The 6,525-nt window shown below is 35.6% G+C and overlaps 2 long non-coding RNA genes across 2 annotated transcripts in view; both read left to right on the top strand.

The window, feature by feature from the left end:
- The first annotated feature begins 4,965 nt into the window (after positions 1–4,965).
- On the top strand, positions 4,966–6,049 carry LOC106537074 (uncharacterized). Its single transcript, XR_001312602.1, has 4 exons — positions 4,966–4,991; positions 5,083–5,165; positions 5,259–5,436; positions 5,634–6,049. It is a non-coding gene; the product is annotated as an uncharacterized LOC106537074 (long non-coding RNA).
- A 34-nt stretch (positions 6,050–6,083) lies between these two features.
- Positions 6,084–6,525, top strand: part of LOC106537077 (uncharacterized) — a 3,972-nt gene continuing 3,530 nt past the window's right edge. The window contains exon 1 of the long non-coding RNA XR_001312604.1: positions 6,084–6,181. This is a non-coding gene — a long non-coding RNA (uncharacterized LOC106537077). The remainder of the gene's footprint in view (positions 6,182–6,525) is intronic.

Genomic DNA, 6,525 nt, shown 5'->3' on the forward strand with positions numbered 1-6,525 from the left:
GTGTTTAACAATGTTCATTTTTCTTCTTTAATTTCAAATAATTCTATAATGCCATTTTATTGTAAACCATTCACTCAAAAGCTATTATGAAAGTAACTAATCAAATTACTAAAAATTACTTAGATGGAAATCATTTGCTGAAAACTTGGTCCCCCCCAGTTCAAAAATCCTATCTGCGCCCCTGGGGAGGAGCCTGTACACATGTCCCAACCCTGCTGTTGTCAGTGGAAGCTTCTGTTCGGCTCAGAGACTCCCAGACTGTGACTCAGGAAAAAGCATACTGGYTTCTGCCTGGTGGGTTAAAAGGCATCGATTACAAGCAGTGCAAAGACGTTGACTTTTCATCAGCGAAAATGTTTTAAAAAAAAAAGTGGATTGTGGCTTTCAAAATAATGCCCATAAAAAACTAACAGTGTCCCTTTCTCAAAAACACATCCCTGAACCCTCCAGCTCAGAGTTCAACTCGTTTCTAACAGCACTCCAAGAGACCGGATCAAAGTGTGCCAKTTTTGCTTTAGCGCCACAATTTGCTGATGAATACAAATCAAAAATGCCAGTGTTAATTTTAACACCAACAATTTGTCTATTTGTGTCCACACTTGCCGGTGTTAAAATAACACTTATATTAACTAGTGTTAGTGTTAAAATTAACACCAGCCAGTGTTTAATATTCAACAATACCAGGTGTTATATATTAACATTACAGCAGTGTTACTGTTAAAATATAGTGTTAAAAATAACACCAGTGTATTGTTAATAACAAAACACATTGTGGTATTAGAAAGCTAAAAGACACCACGACGTGTCAATACCTACACTCAAATATATAAATGTTCAAAACAACACAAAAATGGAAGGTTTACCTTTTATTAGAACCTTAACAATAAAAGACCTCAAACAAATGCACAGCTCATATAAAAACAGCAGCGTGGCACAATAAATATATTTTAATCATTTTCAGCTGAAAACTGCCTGTCATAAGGCTGATAATATATCAGTTCTGAGACACAAACAATAGCAAACACATCATCCACAATGTCTATTGTAGGGTTTTTTTGGGTATATTCTAAAATAGCTAATTTGTGACTCACAAATTAGCTCACCTCGAGGCACCACATTCCTTAATTCGATCARGTGTTGACCCAGGAAATAAATGAAAAACTGTAACTTTACTGTAATCAGTCTCTGAATACATTTACCCAAAATGGTTTGATGAGTTCTTGTCTTATCAGAACCAGGACTGCTTTATCAAGACACAAAAATGAGATTAGCTCATGTTGGCACGTTCTCCACGAGCCATTTATTTACAGATTAAATGTATTTACAACTATGACATGTAATGAATGAATAATGATATGYTTGAACCAGGTAAACTGAGAGAGTTTGTTATCACGAGTAAATGAACAAACAGACAGACAAATAAACAAACAAAACAAATGAACAAAAAATAAGCACTGAGAAGTGAGTTTGAGGCGTGGAGGGAGGTGAGGTAAGCTGCTTTAGCTGTGGTTTTAACTAGGGACTCCTAAGTTAAATTGGATCAAGAAAATAGTTTCGTTTACCAAATCTCCTACAAAGATGAAAATCAAATTTATGTCTGAGCACCTGTGTGTCACCAGGACAAATGTTCACCTTTACCCTTGTTGTTCTGCTGATGGCGGTACCAGGAGTAGTCGTCGGCTAACTGAAGAATCTTTTAAATTGGTAAATATAATGAATTTTAGTAACAAAATCTTGACGTAAATTACACTGAGCATTTTCCAAACAAAATACTACAACTCCTACAAAAATAAATACACAACACATGACACTACACTTTCATCATTTACAGCCTGAGACCTGGTCCAGTCCACACGGGGACACAGAGTCACAAAACCCTGCTGACGTCTCACTGAAAGACATAGTAAGTCTCTGTCCATCTCAATCTGTTGTCAATATATTCATCATGTCCTGCACAACACTTTCATCACCTACAGCCTGAGATAGTCCTTCAATTCTATCAATTACTTTAGTTGGTATTTTTAATAAACATGGCAACATAACTTTGGTAAAATGAGCCAAATTCAAGTCACAATAAATTAAGTCTCATTTATTGTGTTATAAAGCTAAATGCAACCATCTTTACACAGCCTTGCAGTGTTAATTTTACTTCTTTTGATTGGCTTAAAATCTTTATATTTAAATAAAACTCACAATTTTAACGTTTTTTTTTTTTAAATTATGTGATAATAAGGACGGGATTCATTTCTTTCACCCTGTCCCTTAATGGAGTCTGGAGGGTTGATGGTGCCTATCTCCAGCTAATGTTCTGTGCAAGAGGCGGGGTGACCCTTGACAGGTCGCCTGTCTGTCGGAGGGCAACACAGAGACAAGCAGGACACACAACCATGCACACACACACACACACACACACACCTAGGTGACAAAAAACAGAGGACAATTAACCTGTAATGTTTTTGGACTGTGGGAGGAAACCGGAGGACATGGAGAAAACCCACCCCTGCACAGGGAGAACATGCAAACTCCATGCAGAAAGACCGGGAATCAAACCCATAAACTTATTCCTGACATTTAACTTTTGTAAACAAAACTTTTTAAAAAGATTATCTCCAGTACTTGTCAAGGTAAATTGTTATGTATGTCAGTGTCAGACACAGACATGGTCACATCAAGGTCCATTTAGCTTGATTGAAGTGTTTCTATTTATTAGGAAACATTACTATATTTTTCTTTGTATTACAAACAAATTACTAGAAAGCATAACTTTTCATAAAGCTGATAACTGTAAGCATATGAAATTAAAGAAATTACATTGAGGAAAGATTATTTAACAGTTATACAATTTTAAGAGATTGTAATGATCTTAATTTTTTCTGCTCTTAGGCAATATCTGATGAATCGTTTGAAACCAATTTTGTAAAGATGACCATACCAACCTCATCAATTTTTTTTGTGGAAGCAAATGACTGGACAAAACTACAGAAGAAAAGACAAAGAAAAACATTCAAAGGACTGAACTGGACTAATGTAATTAGCAAAGGAATTAGATCCATTTATCCGTATTGCTCGTTTGCATTTAAAAGGCATCARCTGAAGGTGTTGGGCTCTACCAAACCTGGCCCACAGTTTCGATGTACAGGATACTGCAGATTTGACGACTGCCCTGTGAAAGTGAATGTGGAAATAGGTAATGACTTGAAGGCAACAGTTAACTTTGAAGCGGACCAGAGCGTGCACCGTGCAACACAGCTTGGTACGGAGACCAGTAAGTGCAGACTCTAGAGAAGACATGGCCCAAAACCTGGAAAACACACTACCAAGAACGATGCATCTGAACATGATGAACAAAATAGACAACAAAACAATGATTATGGATTCCAGAGATGAGGCTCCCACTAAAGATGTTTTAAAAAATATTTATTTTGAGGCTAGAAAAAAAAACAGACTTCACAAGAATGAAAYGATAAGTCTGCAGAAAATGTTTAATCTGAAAAAAGGATCCGAAGACAACGTTCTACAGAAGATAATCATGCACCCCAAAGGGGTACTGCTGTGGTCAGCAAGGAGTATAAAAGTTTTCCAGGAGCGCAGCTGTGAGGATATCGTATATCTTGACGCTACAGGAATGCTTCCCCTCTGCCTGTAGCTACTTGTGTGACTTGCGACCACACCACGGCGTCAGTGACATATTTCCTGGAAGCATTTTGCACTGATGTTTACCATCACTGCGGCAGAAAAGGGTTACGGCCACCTCTGATGTTTATGTGTGACGGTTCAATTGTCGTGATGCCCGACATTCGCAAGGAAAACCTTACACGACACAATAAATCTTTACTTCAGCATTGCAACAGGAAAAGCCACCAAAGAGGACTTCAAAGTTCCAATGCTGCATCGTTGCCTGAGCCATGTAATGAAAAATGCTAAGGAAATGTGCAGAAAATAGTAAGTTTTTATTACTTTTCAAAAATGGCATGGATGTAATTGTATATATTACGTAGGGATAGTCTATATGCCATTAACATTCAAATAAGTATATGAAGTTTTATGTATATAACAAACGATTGTCTCTCAGCAGAAGRACTGATTTATGTTCAATTAAGAATTGAGATTGACCTGTCCCTGAAAAAAAGAAAAGTTACAATTTTTCTAAACATTTTTAATACTCTGATCTTTCTCAACCTGCAGTGCATCTCAACATTACCATCTTGCAACGCACATTTGTGGTCTATTCACAACGGCTCAGTCCCTGAATGAGCTTGATGACATGGTTCAGAGTGCTGCAGTGTTGTTTTCCAGTCCATCAAGGGGGGAAAATGTTCACATTCATTTTGAGAAACTGCAGTCAAAGTTGTTGACAATTGGTCATGTCCCTTATGAGACAAATAAGAAAACAATTGAAGCAGAGGACACAAAGGTAAAAGAACATTTGTTATTGAAGTACAAATTTGAAATGAATAGTAGAAATGTTGCATAATTTATCAGATGCATACATGATATGAAGAGAAGTTTTGGAGTCAATTGTTAGCTTTGTGCTTCAGTTTTATTTTTTTTATACAGACCCAAGTATTTATCAGGCTATGAATTTTGTTTATTGCATAGTACATTGAGATGCATTTTGAGCAACATTCAGAACTCATCAGAAGAAGTGAGGATCATGAATATGCGTGAAGTAGAATCGTTTTATATGATGCTTATGGATGTTAAATATACAGAAGATATTAAGAGGTCATCATTCAGTGTTTGTACTTCACTAAGACRTCATAGCAGACATAAACTTTCTTTGATATTTAACATTATAGTACATGTGCTTCTGCAATCACATTAGGAAGTCAAAGGAATGAATGAATTTGCCAAGCATTATAACAACGTGGTTGACAAAGCCCCACTGGATAAAGAGGGTGAACCAAATGCCTACTTCCTCCCAGGCTTCATTAAACAAGTCGTAAAAAATCTACTGCCTTATGCTGGACTCTGGACGGGGATAATGCTTGGTTTGTGATTCCAAGCAATTCCAAAATCACAATGCTAAAAGTTTTTGATAATAATTTTTATAAATATTACTTACACACTGCTTAATTTAAGGTGACCTTGGGCGACATGGAAATGGTGAGCCATATGCGGAGTACTCGAAAAAATATAGTTTCCTTAAAAGCCTTAATAGACAGGTATTACAATATTTGAAATTATTACTACATTTAGGACTGCTTTAAATATAAAGTGTTACTAATATTTACATTTTTATTGCAATATACTTTCAGAACATCACAGTGAACAATAGAACACAAGGCATTATGGAGAAAAGCCAGTGGGACCTTRAACATTTACGTTTCACATCCGGAAGAATGAACAGATTGGATGACTTTGTTGTAAAATATCAGAAGACACACAGCTCTCCTGAAAGAGTACCAAGACTCCAAAAAACTATTCCAAGAGAAGGTAATATAAAAAAACATGGATCATATAGATGTTTTGTTATGCTTATTATGCATTGCCAAAAATACTATACCTGTATTTAAGTAAAAGTTTATCGGATATTTAGATATTTCCATTACAAAGATAGCATTACCAAATTTAGTTTTAAATAAAAATTTAGAAATCTAAAAACCAAAGTGCATTTGAACATGTATCTGCAGTTGTTTCGAGTAAGAAAAGAGCAGTGGAAGGACCGGAAGCCAAGGAAGAAGGGAAGATATGTTTCTGCTATTCGAAAGTCTTTCCCCTTTCAAAAGGTTATGGAAAAGGTAATATTGCTCTAAACCAGAAACAAGTTAATTAAGTATGATATGTGACTCCTCAAAGACACAACGTCAAATGTATAAAATATGTTTATTTGCATTATTAAATGAATGTTGAGTTAGTTTAAATTATAACAACTATATAAACGTTTTGATCCACACAGGACCACATTAAAAAATAATTCTGCATTGTTTTATGTTTACTATTCCAATATTTATGGGTTTATAATTACAAAACTTATTGTTTTTGTTCTCTTACTCATAAGTGTTACATAGTCTATTTGATGAAAATTGTAATTTTGCTTAACCCTAAAATAAACATCACAATTTCTATGTTAAATTAGAAAGGAAGCGTGAAGGTACGGCACGGTGAAAACGTGTCGGTAATGACCAACAAAGGACAGGAACACGATAATCGTGCATTAGGAAACCAAAGTTCAGTGCAGGTAGGCATATTTAAAATGGTTTACTTTTTAAATTTATTTTTATAGGTAACAATTACAAAAGACAGAGTGGGCGTCMAAACCCATGTGCAAATGGGGTAATTGATGCCTCAACTAAACACAATGTAACAAATTGAGATTTGCTGTCAAAGATGAAAGCCATAAATTAACTAATTGAAGTCTGATTTTTATGGTGGATGCATGGTAACTTTGTGGTATCTTTTGTTAACGTTTGATTTTTATGGTGGATACATGGTAACTTTGTGGTATCTTTTGTTAACATTTGCCCATATTACATTCCCAGAAACAGCTGGAGTCTTTGTGGAAGAAAAAAGATACAGAGGTGG

This window comes from Austrofundulus limnaeus, unplaced genomic scaffold, assembly GCF_001266775.1.
Source record: "Austrofundulus limnaeus strain Quisiro unplaced genomic scaffold, Austrofundulus_limnaeus-1.0 Scaffold2119, whole genome shotgun sequence".
Taxonomy (NCBI): domain Eukaryota; kingdom Metazoa; phylum Chordata; class Actinopteri; order Cyprinodontiformes; family Rivulidae; genus Austrofundulus; species Austrofundulus limnaeus.